At 42.5% G+C, this 14,477-nt stretch overlaps 1 protein-coding gene across 4 annotated transcripts in view; it reads right to left on the reverse strand.

The window, feature by feature from the left end:
• LOC126162796 (CD109 antigen-like) overlaps nucleotides 1–14,477 on the reverse strand; it is a 237,194-nt gene that overhangs the window by 186,322 nt on the left and 36,395 nt on the right. For all 4 annotated transcript variants that reach the window (XM_049919517.1, XM_049919516.1, XM_049919519.1 and 1 more), the window contains exon 2: nucleotides 1,164–1,235. The gene's annotated coding sequence lies outside the window, so the exon portion shown is untranslated. The remainder of the gene's footprint in view (nucleotides 1–1,163; nucleotides 1,236–14,477) is intronic.

Below are 14,477 nucleotides of genomic sequence, written 5' to 3' on the forward strand. Positions count from 1 at the left end.
TTTCATGCGCAGTGAGCTAATTTCACACTTTTGGGCATTATCAAGTATCCTGGTGGTAAAGAATAACACAAGGTTACTTCATAATGCCGAATGGGATGAAATAGTGTGTGTTCCAAATAAAAATACAGCCTAATGCAAGAAAACTTACTTGGTGCAATAGAGAAACATTAACAATATAATTATAATACGTGTGTGTATGACAGTTAAACTAGAGCCAGGCATAACTGTAACCTGGCAACCAATTAGTATCCCCACTCCCCAAAAGAAAAGAAATTTGAGTAATATGAAATAGACCTAAATCAATCACAAATCCTATTTCGACTGACATTTCTCTACTCGTGTGCGTTTCAATATAATTGTTCCTTTGACTTCAAAAGGATACCCATCTCAGCACTACTCCGTCTGGAGTGAAACCCGTGGCCTATAAACACGTTCAGTGGGTAACACAGACAAAATTGAGCATATACATTTGCTCCAAACTGTTCTCTTAGTGTAACTTTCGACGGTTTTATGACCGTTGCTGGTCGACCGGCAAGTGTCAAATCACCTGCACCAAATTCACAGTGCCTTTTTCCAAACAATTTGCGCCTCTCCTGGATGTCTCCATATAGTCGTTCTTTATCCATGAACGCTCTGGATTTCCCTGCCAGTTCTACACTCGATTTGTCCTTTTGTCAATAAATGACAGACTATACAATCTGCTTTTCAGGTGTGCACGGCAGCAAAACGAGCTCAATCTTGCTCTTTAATCCCCGCTTCTGTCACAAGAATTAAACTTTATGAAAAGTAGCAGTCTGTATGCAAAGATAAGTAGAATTCCTTACCAAACCGTGGCAGTAAAACCAGAATTCTGTACAGTACAGGATTCAGAGTCTCACCTCCGGGCAGTTCTTTCAGACGCGATCACAGAAACACGCATTTAATCGTGGCCGGATCACAGAAACACGCATTTAATCGTGGTCGGTTTCGGCCATGCACTGACCATCTTCAGAAGCTATACATCTTAAGTGGCGCACAGAGAATACACGACAGTCGTCTTACCGTCTAACGCTAGCCAGAGTTGAATGAAATTACTGTCATTGTGTCTAAAAGAAATAGAGCTGAATAGTAAATGTCAATCGGGTTTCCGCCGGGAGATAAATGTCGTTTCTTGCGGAACTCACCTCTTCCAAACAAACAGGTCGAAAGGCTCCCGCCAGGTGGCTCCCGCTCGGGGAGCAAGTCCTTACGAGGGCCTGCAACAACAAAACATAAACAAATCTTAACATATCACCAAAAACTGATAGCGGTCGTGCACACGAATACTCATCTACACTGAAATTCCCAGAAAGAATGGCTGAAATGAAACCAACATTGAGGATGCCTAGAAAAGTGTACTAACATAATAAGTGTTATAGGATTGAAAACAGATGTTGTGCTCGAAAATAACCGACATTCATAATGGGCTCAATTCTGTTACTCGGAACTTACGTTTTGCTGTGAAATGCTTATGCATTTTCAGTGGCAGACGCTGCGGGAGGTACTGTGCCTCTCATCGTAAGGTAGGATGCAGGTAATACTCTGCGAACATTGTTTGACTGGTTACTTAGCGATGCAGTTTTGGATGGGATACGCGGTGGACCGGAAAGTAATGCCTCGTACTCGAATTTTGTGCAGCGCTTGGCATGTAATCTATCATACCATATTACAGGAAGTGTGTACGCGCGCGTGTTCCACATCACCTCCTAAACTAATGGGCCGATTTCGGCCAAACGTGGGCAAATATCTCTTGATAAGAACCACCTACCTATCATAGTTCAGGAGAGATGACGTCATAAACAAAAAATGTCGGATTGTGCACGACGTTTAAATTTATTACTCCTTTGCAACTAACTCTATTCGTAATACATTTTGCAGTGTATCCACATATTCCGCTGAATGTACCTACACGAATATATTACTGTACGACACGTCGTTCAAGAGATATGACGTAACCACTGAGATGTGTGAAAAATGCCGTACCTTGCATAAAGTTTTAATACAGTTATTCTTTACTGCTAAGACACTCCTTCAATACAGATAACTTAAGGAAATCCCTGACACCTGCATCGCTTTTGACAGCTTTCATCTGCGAAGCGGATACGGCTACAGGCGAAACAGCAACAGTCTATAAAGCTATGAAGAGGCGTTGCAAAACAGACGTTTAGGAAATCGCATTGTAGACACACGAAGCAACTGCGCCCAAGCTACAGTAACTATCTTTTTAGTTATTACAGTACAAACAGTTCATTTTTTGTTTTCGTATTTAACAGAAAATTGGCAAAATGAATAACCGGGCAAAGCTGGCTGGCTTTGTCAACTCGTATAAATTAAATGTAAGTGTGGCGAGACAACTCGCAGGAAGAACGGCGCGTTAAACACGCGCAGATGTACTGAATTTTCTTTTTTGGGAATTAATCGGCTGGTGTCTTATCTCTCTTTCTGGCACGAAAATACTAAAGCGTACGGTTGTTTAAAAAATATGCAGCACGTAGCAACTAGCGTATATTTCCACATCCATCTTACAGTTGAGATTTACGTCGTCTTATTTTAGTCACATCGAGCCAGTCAAAGATGGAGTAGCTGGCCTACAGTTCCTTATAGTGACGCTTTGGTAGCGGTTGTAAGGAGAGGGTAGTCCGCCTCGAAAATTTCAAGAAAAGGTTTTTTTCAACATGTTCTCTGGCATGTCCTCCGCAGTTCGCCTGAAATTCCGTGATCAAGATACAAGGCGATTTGTGAAATAATGTCCCCGAAAACCACTCACAGCGGGAACAAAATAGTCGACATGTTTCAACAAACGCCGAATAGACATTATGGAACTTACGAACGAGATCGAAATTTAGATCGCACCAGATTGTTACAACTTTTGTACCAAAGCGGACGAAAAGTGTGTTGAGCGACCAGAGCAGCGGAAGACAGAAGCTTCCAAAGAGGCCCGCGGGATTACAGGTATGTTTAACTTAGCAACAAAGAAGGCAACCGAAAACTTTAAACGCGTTTTTCCCGTAACCGTATTTTTCAAATTGGCGGGAAACATAACTTCAGAACTGTTTCCTATGATTGTGGCCGGAAGCTGATGCCTGCATTCTAAATTGAATTCTAAATCGGCTAATGTAGCCGTTTTGCGATATTTTAAAAAGTCTGTTTTCGGTACAGGCTAAAGTCTCAATTTTGTGGGCGATGAAAATGACATTCGTTTCAACACGTCACCATTTTGCTAGGACTTGACATTTTTCAATAATCCTATGCTGATAGCAAATATATTGAAAATGACTTATATAACATTATTTCGTTGCAAGTCAATAGGACGATATCGCGAATTCCCGCCGATGACCAAAGTCATAGTGTGCAATGGTTACAGGGGGAAAGCATTAACTGAATGAAGAAAGAAAGAAAGACTTTAGTCCACGCTTAGCTACAACAATGGCCAACGTTCCTACCTCCTCAATTCGTTCAAAACTATTACTCCACCGCCCCTTCCGCCATCATGCCATGGCCCCATTCGAGTTGCACTGGACATGTTCAGAAAAACATTCGCTTGAGGTGGCTAATAAGAGTGCTAACAATCAGCCTTTTTAATATCAATTTTTAACATCCCAACATCAATCCTCTGTCCATATAGGTCTTGATCAAACATCCCTACCCCGAAGGGCAACAGTCCGACATCCATCCGAATTTGCGAGCTCCAAGCGACTTCATGAAGTTATTTTACATCCAGGCCTTTCCACCAATTAACTTTAACGAACCAAAGTCAGTCATTCATTCATTCATTCGGTCGTTTTCTGGGAAGTAGTAAATGGCGGCAAACAGCTTGATGCCATCCCACAGACGAACAGAATGAGTTGATTTTCACAAAACTGCTGTTAGCTGAATCAGTGTCATCTATGCTGCGTGCCACAAAGGACATTTCGTTCTTCAAGTAGGTTGTGATGTGCACGTAAACAATGTGTTCCACACATCTACAACCGATAGACGTCACCAATATAGAATCACTGTTCCCCGACGACCCTTTTTTTTATTATTTTTTTTTAAACTGTAATGATTTGCCCGTTTCAATGATTTACGCGTTTCCCAATCTCTTCGATAAACGTTAGTCCCTCTCTCTATCTTAGCTCCCTAGAGCAAGTTCTTTCCCATATGTCAGGTCCAATTTCCTTTATTTGATGACTGTTTTTATTTGTTTATCTATTGTCCCATCACTTACCTCAGAGCGCCTCATTATTTCGGCATTCCTGCGGCAGTTGAGAAACTGGAACCGTAGAACGAACTTCCTTAGTGGAACTACAAAGGGTACTAGGAAAGTTTTGCAGTAGAGCTTTATTTATTTAATTTTTACGAAATAATGTTCGCCACATTGAATTTACCATCCTCCGAAACCAATCCCTAAATCAGATCTCCTAAGTTTCTGTAGGGAGTAAGGCACACTAGTTGTCCCCATCTCTCAGAAGGTCCTCATCAACTGAAAACTCCTCTCCTTTCAGCTTCAATTTCACTTGCAGGAATAGTGCAAAATCACAAAGATCCAAGTCTGGACTGTAAGGAGGATGCTCAAGAAGTCTCCTTCATGTGCCCAGCAATTATTCGGTGCATTTTTTGGCGGTGAGTTGGAGCGTTGTCGTGATGGAGGAACCAAGGGTACATTCTTGGCTACAGTCGCAAGATCTTCAAAGACCGGATGACTTTGGACAGGCACTGCTCATTGTACCAATTAGCTGTGACTATCTTCTGTGTGTCCAAAACAACACGCTCCACAATTCCACTCGATATGAAAAAAAAGCAATCATTTTCTTCTTTACTGATCGGGTTTTTTGACAGCTGTGGGTGTGTCGTCATCTTCAAACACCCAAACCTTGTTTTGAGTCTTAGTCGGCACGTCATAAAAGTACAGCCAAGTCTCGTCACTTGTCTCGATGTTATTCACATACTGAGATTGTCCCTTAGAAAACTACTTAACATCACCCGGCACCAACTCACACGCCGTGTCATTTGCTCTTCCGTCAGTCTATGCGGCACCCAGAATATAGCTGTACGATGTGGACACACATCACCGACTGCTAGAGTTATTTTTTCAAAGCACTCGCCAAGTTGTACCACAAAACCGTCCGAATCCCACTTCGTGACCACGATGCCATGGCAAGCATTTCAGACTAATTTTGCTGGACTTGGCACAGTAGCTACAATGGAAGTATTAAGTATTCTCATAACACAGCAACAATCAGCCTCCTGCGACTTATTGTTACGTCGTATTGCAAAACTTTCCTAGTATCCTTTGTGTTTTAGAAAATGTTATTCAATATTCTTCTCTTTATTTTTGTTATATTCCGCTTCGTTGGCAGTAATGTCGCTGTGAAACTAACTAGGTTGATGCATAAGATCGTAGCGTTTTTGTTTTGCATTTTGGTATTCCGATTGCCATGGGTTAATTTATCGATCGTCATTGTTATTTGTACTTTAGCGTTTCTATTTGAGTTTACATAATGTCATTTTGTTATTTTGAGATAGTGAGTGGAGCTCTGGACGTTAGGAAATGGAGTGCCAAGCGGAGCAATCGGAACATTTCCTACATATTCTTCTTTTTCAGTTCAATAGAGGGGTGACGGCAGCGGAGGCAGCCAGAAAACATTTGCCGCGTGAAGCGGGATAGCGCAGTTGGACAGAGCACGTCAAGAAAATGGTTCTCTCTTTTTAAGGAGGATCGTTTTGACATTACTGGCCTTAGGGGTTTGATGAATATAGTTTAAATGCATTAATCCACAATGATCCATGTCAGTGATCCATGTCAGCGAATTGACGCATGGTGCAGGGAATGGCAATTGAATCTCAATGTAGACAAGTGTAATGTGCTGCGAATATACAGAAAGATAGATCCTTTATCATTTAGCTACAAAATAGCAGGTCAGCAACTGGAAGCAGTTAATACCATAAATTATCTGGGAGTACGCATTAGGAGTGATTTAAAATGGAATGATCATATAATGTTGATCGTCGGTAAAGCAGACGCCAGACTGAGATTCATTGGAAGAATCCTAAGGAAATGCAATCCGAAAACAAAGGAAGTAGGTTACAGTACGCTTGTTCGCCCACTGCTTGAATACTGCTCAGCAGTGTGGGATCCGTACCAGATAGGATTGATAGAAGAGATAGAGAAGATCCAACGGAGAGCAGCGCGCTTCGTTACAGGATCATTTAGTAATCGCGAAAGCGTTACGGAGATGATAGATAAACTCCAGTGGAAGACTCTGCAGGAGAGACGCTCAGTAGCTCGGTACGGGCTTTTATTGAAGTTTCGAGAACATACCTTCACCGAAGAGTCAAGCAGTATATTGCTCCCTCCTACGTATATCTCGCGAAGAGACCATGAGGATAAAATCAGAGAGATTAGAGCCCACACAGAAGCATACCGACAATCCTTCTTTCCACGAACAATACGAGACTGGAATAGAAGGGAGAACCGATAGAGGTACTGAAGGTACCCTCCGCCACACACCGTCAGGTGGCTTGCGGAGTATGGACGTAGATGTAGATGTAATGAACTGTGATCATTCCACCACTGTGCGACATTTGCACGCAATGGGGAAGGCTCAAAAATCGAGTACCACACGCTCTCAGCCAAAAATAACAAAAATCAGCAGGTGACCATATGTGCATCTCTGGATGCTTGCCGTCAATAGGCTTGTGAACAACACCGACCATTCCTATCCTATACCGTTGTTCGCTACGAGGAATGGCGTCTTCAGGCTAACATCGAAATAAGTATCCAAGGAATAGAAAAGCAACTGGAATCACTCAACAGAGGAAAGTCCACTGGACCTGACGGGATACAAATTCGATTTTACACAGAGTACGCGAAAGAACTTGCCCCCCTTCTAACAGCCGTGTACCGCAAGTCTCTAGAGGAAAGGAAAGTTCCAAACGACTGGAGAAGAGCACAGGTAGTCCCAGTCTTCAAGATGGGTCGTCGAGCAGATGCGCAAAACTATAGACCTATATCTCTGACATCGATCTGTTGTAGAATATTAGAACATGTTTTTTGCTCGCGTATCATGTCGTTTCTGGAAACCCAGAATCTACTTTGTAGGAATCAACATGGATTCCGGGAACAGCGATCGTGAGAGACTCAACTCGCTTTATTTGTTCATGAGACCCAGAAAATATTAGATACAGGCTCCCAGGTAGATGCCATTTTCGTTGACTTCCGGAAGGCGTTCGATACTGTTCCGCACTGTCGCCTGATAAAGTAAGAGCCTACGGAATATCAGACCAGCTGTGTGGCTGGATTGAAGAGTTTTTAGCAAACAGAACGCAGCATGTTGTTATCAATGGAGAGACGTCTACAGACGTTAAGGTAACCTCTGGCGTGCCACAGGGGAGTGTTATGGGACCATTGCTTTTCACAATATGTATAAATGACCTAGCAGGTAGTGTTGGAAGTTCCGTGCGGCTTTCCGCGGATGATGCTGTAGTATACACAGGGTGTATACGACCCGGGACAACCGGGAAAAACCCGGGAATTTTTTCATCCGGGAGAAAACCGGGAAAAACCCGGGAATTTTTCGGAATTCCGGGAATTTTTCATTGTTCTAGCTTTAAGTTAAATTTTTGTCATTTTAACTGCAGAAGTGATTCTCTAGCAAAGAATGTTATTGTATCCTGCTACTGGAGAATGATACTGCAGCAATAAAATATAAACGAGAGGGAAAAAAATAAAACTTTAGTGGCAAAGGAAATGTGCAATTTACAACAACAAACAACCGTGCACGCACAAGCGTCTGCAAATAGCAAAAATATGTCAAAGGACATAGGGCAAAGACTGTAATTCTTCGTAACAATAAACTGCTTGCCATGAGCATGACGTCACAACTGTTCACATTAGGTTCGTTTGACCAATTGCCAGCGATCTGTTGCGCATGCGCATTTGACTCGCGTATAAGCAGTACCTTCTACCGCTACTTGAAGTTTGGCTGTTGGCTGTATCGGTAGTAGCAGCAAGCAGCCAGATGCAAACGAGAAATTTTTTTCTCGCGCGCGCTAGCTGCCAGATTCACGCTTGCACAGAGTTGTCTGAGTTGTAGTGGGGAGGGGGTTAACCTCCACATGACCCGTGTTTACGTAAAGTGAATTCGCTGCTTCTCTTCGTGTACTGCTCCCACGTCAAATGAAAACAATACGGATTTCTGTGGCTGGGAGCTATCAAGTGAATTAAAATACATTCACATAATTACGGAGGGCAAAAATATATTATTAATTTCAGTTTTCTGATTTTATTTCCAAGTTAGTAGCGGTCAAGCATTAATCGCCTTGCAGAACAGTTAAGTTATTTTTGCAAGTTTGCTAAAGAAATTTGGCTTTATTAATCTTTCCGCCGAGGCGATCATTTTACAGTATTGGCTACTTCCAACTGTTCGCTGAATTTCAAGTGCACGTTATCATCTTCTGCCATATATGGCATTATGCCATAATAAAGAACGAAAAATGAGGTCGTAGAGTACTGGTACTCCAAGAAAATTTACATCCCTAAAACCACACTGAAAAGCTTAATATCAGATGGAACCTACTTCATTGTGAATCTGGAAAAAGCCAATTTGCACATCAAGCCGAATTATGCATTTTAGTATGGTTTACGAAATTCCGATGCTCTTGGAGTATCCTCTGATGCACTGTTTCTTTTATGGTGTAATGTAAGCTCTCTTAGTGCTTTATACGCACGAACATACGGGCTTCCTACAACACTGCAGTTGCACACGCACAATTATGCCTGTTTTCTGGTGCTCTCTGGCAACTGGTAAATCGAACCTATTTCTAAGAGTCTCCGAATAGTATTGCGAACGGTGGTTAGAAAAGCGTTACTTTCAAAGTAAATTTCTTTTTACGCAAGATGAATTATGTTACGTGTGAGAAAGTGGGATGGATATCTAACTCACAGAGATTTCGAAATTGAACAGTTTGAGGACCAGCCACTTTATTTCGAGAATTTCGAGCCGAGACATTTATGTCATAATTTTAAATTTACTGGCACATTTGTGTGATGTGTCTTAAAGTATAACACACGCAAAAAAATATCAACATTACATGTGAAAGCTTAGCTTCTGTTGTAGCGTGTTAATCTTAGAGACTAACATTATATGTGAAAGCTTAGCTTTTCTAGAAGATATACGGTGCGGCATACATTAATATAAACCGTTAACTTTTCCTCATGCGTGTTCGCGCTATTTGACCAGTGATCTTGCTATTGGCTGACTATAACACGTGTCCTATGCTCTGAATAGCCGCTGTCATCGGCTGACGAGATCTCGTGGCTTGAGATATGACTCGCTTACAAAAGGACATCGCAGTCTCGGTTTCAACGCTCCGGAAACTAACGCGCTGTGTTTGGTGCAATTCGAATTTATACTTTTGTAATATGAAAATATGCAGCGTATATGTTGATGCAAATCAAAGGTCTTTCCAAAATTTCTCTCCCTTTTTTTTTTAATTAAAGGTCTCTCCAAAACCTTCTTTGCCCCGTCTTCTTTTTTTTCCGGGATGTTCTATGCGATTGTATAAAACGTTAACCATTCAAAGGATTCATAAGTTTTACAGTTCCGAGGGAAAATCTACGGAAAACCTACTGTCACTTAGCACATAAAAAGTGTATTTTCGCCCGGGAAAAACCGTATTTTTTAAACGGGGTATCCGGGAGATATCCGGGAATAATCCGGGAATTTTTTTTCCTTGTCCCTGTATACACCCTGTATACAGAGAAGTTGCAGCATTAGAAAATTGCAGCGAAATGCAGGAAGATCTGCAGCGGATAGGCACTTGGTGCAGGGAGTGGCAACTGACCCTTAAAATAGACAAATGTAAAGTATTGCGAATACATAGAAAGAAGGATCCTCTACTGTATGATTATATGATAGCGGAACAAACACTGGTAGCAGTTACTTCTGTAAAATATCTGGGAGTATGCGTGCGGAACGATTTGAAGTGGAATGATCATATAAAATTAATTGTTGGTAAGGCGAGTACCAGGCTGAGATTCATTGGGAGAGTCCTTAGAAAATGTAGTCCATCAACAAAGGAGGTGGCTTACAAAACACTCGTTCGACCTATACTTGAGTATTGCTCATCAGTGTGGGATCCGTACCAGATCGGGTTGACGGAGGAGGTAGAGAAGATCCAAAGAAGAGCGGCGCGTTTCATCACAGGGTTATTTGGTAAGCGTGATAGCGTTACGGAGATGTTTAGCAAACTCAAGTGGCAGACTCTGCAAGAGAGGCGCTCTGCATCGCGGTGTAGCTCGCAGTCCAGGTTTCGAGAGGGTGCGTTTCTGGATGAGGTATCGAATATATTGCTTCCACCTACTTATACCTCCCGAGGAGATCACGAATGTAAAATTACAGAGATTCGAGCGCGCACGGAGGCTTTCTGACAGTCGTTCTTCCCGCGAACCATACCCGAGTGGAACAGGAAATGGAGGTAATGACAGTGGCACGTAAAGTGCCCTCCGCCACACACCGTTGGGTGGCTTGCGGAGTATAAATGTAGATGTAGATGTAAGGAAAAGAAAGGACTGGTTGAACCCAAACAAAGCAGCAACTCCCCGTACAAAGACCTGCACGCATCAACAAAAAATAACGTTACGCATCTGGTGGAACAGCGACGACGTGGTGCAGTAGGAATTGATTCCCCGAAGTGTAACCATCACTGCTGACATTTATTGTACGCAACTGAGATGTCATGCGGACGCAGTCCACGAACAACGACCTAGAAGAGTGCGTGAACTGATGCAACTCCACGATAACGCCCTCCCGCTTTCTGCTGGGCTGACAAAACACTAGACATAAGTTAGGTTGGGAAGACATTCCGCAGCCACCTTATTCACCTGATCTCGCGCCTTCAGATTTTTACCTTTTTCGCTCTCTATAGGAACTTCCTTTCCAAACGAAAATGCGCTCGACGAGTTCTCAGACTCAAAACCATGTAACGTTTACAGTCGTAGAATCTGACAGTTAACCCAGAGTCGGTAGACTGTTGTACAAAGGGCGTTCAAAAAGTTTTGCACAATCGTCTCTATTTTTTTTATTTTTTTGCAGGAGGAGAATATATTTTTTTGTGAACATACTTGGAACATTTAGCTACAAGTTGGTGTATAATAGTATTTTCTTTTATTTACAGATGAGCAGCCATAATGGACCGTGAAGTAGATGTTAGGTTGCGACAGCGGTCGGTGATGGAGTTCCTTTTGAAGACCGGTGATGACTCTGCCACATCGATTCACAGAAAGTTGCTCCCTGTTTGTGATTTCTCTATACTGGACAATTCACGATGCGGTAGACCATCGACGGCAGTGAATGATGTGAATAAGGAGAACATTGATCGAATTATCCAAAATGACAGATTTGTAACGACACGACAGTTTGCTGAAATGACGCGTTTGTCATTGGGTAGTGTGGAACCACTGGTACAGTCACTAGGGTACAGAAAACTCTGTGCATATTGGGTGCCTAGATTATTGACAAGAGAAATGTAAACGATGAGGAAGAATGTGTGCGAGAGTCTCAAGAAGACTTTTAATTGAAGAGTGGAAACAGTGTTTTGAAGGCGTCATTACCCAGGATGAAACATCGTTTTTTTTTCCGAACCTGACAGCAAAACCCAATACATAGAGTGGCGTCATCCGGGTACCCCTCGGAAGAAGACACCAAGACTTTCACGAACAGCAGGCCGAAAGGTTATGGCCTCCTTCTTCTGGGACCAGTGTGGTGTCATTTTCATTGACTTTCTGGAATCTGGATCCCCAATTAACCGGGACCGTTACTGTTTGTCACTGGACAAGCTGCGGCGTGGTATCAAGACCCACAGACCACAGCTTCAGCGTCAGCTCATCAGACTACACTATGACAATGCCAAACCCCATACAGCCCTTATGACGCAGGAAAAAATCAGGAAAATGGGTTGGAAAATTGTTCCTCATCCTACCTACATTCCGAACTTGACTCCATCTGATTTTTACCTCTTTGGTCGTCTGAAGGCCCACCTGCGCAGTAAACACTTCATAACGAGAAAGACCTTATTTGCTGTGTCAATCGATGGTGTAAAAGTAAATCCCCAGAATTTTACCAAAGTACATTTACATCATGGAAAGAACGTTGGGCCAAATGCGTCACAGCTGATGGAGGCTACACTGAGTACGCTCAATGTATAGCTAAATGTTCCAAGTATGTTCACAAAAAATTTTATCCTCCTCATGCAAAAAATAAAAAAATCAGAGACGACTGTGCAAAACTTTTTGAACGCCCTTTGTAAACAGTGAAGGAAAGTATATTACTGATTACTTTGTTATATGTATCTGTTGTGTTTATTAAACTTATAGGAAAGCGATGCGAATTGGTTTTCCAAGTGTATGTAGAACCTCAATTTCTAAGATTGCTTGTCAAAAGTTGAAGTTTAATTATGCTAATAGATACTGCACAATCGATGAACAATAGATCGACGGATTTATGTCATTTTCGAAAGTGGATTACGTCAACTATTTTTGCATGGTGCGCTACTGCTAGTAAACAACGAAATTACTTGCCGCGTCAGTTTCTCACCGTCCTCCGATTTTGACACAGAATTTGAAAAAAAAGGAGAAAGAAGGAAGCTTTGTGCACAGTAACAACTCCTACTCACAACCAACTTCACTCGAAACGACCGTGAGGTCACCGAGGAGTATGAGTAACTACTGACGTCAACCTGGTGGATACGTCCTTGGTTGTTGAGCAGGCAGTTTCACCATTGCGCTTGGTTTTAGGTCAAATATATTCATCTACATTTAAAGCCGCCAGACACGAAACATGTACGCATTACTGTACCTCAATGTCTGAGCGAATTTTGTTTGGCATTTCCTGTACGAAATATTTACACCGGCTCTGCATTCCCTTAATTGACACGCTGCACATCTGTCCGTTGACAGCGGACATTCCCTTCCAAGAAGGTTAGAATATAGGGAGACGTCCTTAGGCCGAAAAAGTGAAGCATGCCTCCACAATATCTACCTTACTAAAGTGTTCGTATTCCTGTTCTGCTCTTCAGGTTCATTTAAAATAGAAATAAAAGATTCAAGTGTTTTGCCGCTATGTACACCACGCTTGTCGAGTGAGAATTGACGTTAAAAAATTAAGTTTTCAACCGTCTGATGATGGGTATTGATTCACGAAAGTGTGTTGTTTCGAAGAACATACTCAGAACTCACTGTCAATTAAACGCTTCAAACTAAGAGGTTACGTTTAACAGAGGACTTTAACGGAGAGACTTCTAAGACTCATTAAGATTGTGGACAGGCTTCAACTGACGTCTGTGCTCTGAGCACTTACATAAAACAACTTTCGTGTTATTTTAATGCAAATTAAGGTACGCGAATATTGCAATTAATTCTTCTAAGGAAAAGATTACCAGCAATAAAGACGCCGACGCACAGATTCGCGGCGGAACTTTGCCCCCCCCCCCCGCCCCCAATTCACCACAAATTTCCAATCCCTTTCACTGCAGCAGAGGAAGTGAAAGCTGCAATGTCCGTAACCAATGCCCTCATTTATCGTCGCTCACTGAGGAATCTTACAGTCGTCATAAACCCATGACTGAAAGCAGTTGAGAATACGGAATGTCCACTGACGTCTTCCTCGTCCTCCTCCCCCCCCCCCTCCTCCCCCAGACACACACACACACACACACACACACACACACACACACACACACACACACACACGACATGTAATAGCTTAAGACAGTGTTTTTCAGCCTTTTGAATACGCGACCCCTTTCCAAGTTAAAATATTTTGGCGACCCCCAAAACCATAATAGAAGTATGTCAGCGTTTTCAAAGGCAACGGATTTGATTTTCGTTCTATTGATACTATACTGATCGAGAAATGAAGTGCAGTGTGAAAACAGTGCGCAGTGCTCTGCGGGCAGAGATATAACTACATTCTTTGCCGCGGTAGTGGCGTGCGGGTGAGAAGGGGTCAGCGGGGTCGTAGTCGCGCGTTTTCGGTCACTAAAACAGTTGTCCGAGTACGCCAGCAAATACAGACGTGATTAATGTCTTCGCGCTTCGCTCTGAGCGAGCATAAAATATGCAAGTTTCTTCCGCTTCCTTCTGACTGAAAAACACTGGCTTCGGAGGACGCTGCTCTCCAATGCATGGAGTGGTGCACAAGTTGTTCACGTTTGTTTTAGTGGCCCTGCAAGAGCGAATAACGGACAGTGTCGAGGTCGTCCTCTGGAGATATGATCACAAAAACTGCGCATATGTAGCACAGGGGAAGCGAACAGAGCGCTAAGGTGATCTATAGAATGCTTGGTATTATATTACTGTGCTAATCCGGAGTTACATTCTGAAATTAGGTAAATGAGTTTGGTACAATGTTAGACTTCTCGAAATAATCCTAGCTACAAACGTTAGGCATCAGCAATAATGCAGGAAAAACGTTAAAATT

This window comes from Schistocerca cancellata, chromosome 2 (genome assembly GCF_023864275.1).
Source record: "Schistocerca cancellata isolate TAMUIC-IGC-003103 chromosome 2, iqSchCanc2.1, whole genome shotgun sequence".
NCBI classification, from domain to species: domain Eukaryota; kingdom Metazoa; phylum Arthropoda; class Insecta; order Orthoptera; family Acrididae; genus Schistocerca; species Schistocerca cancellata.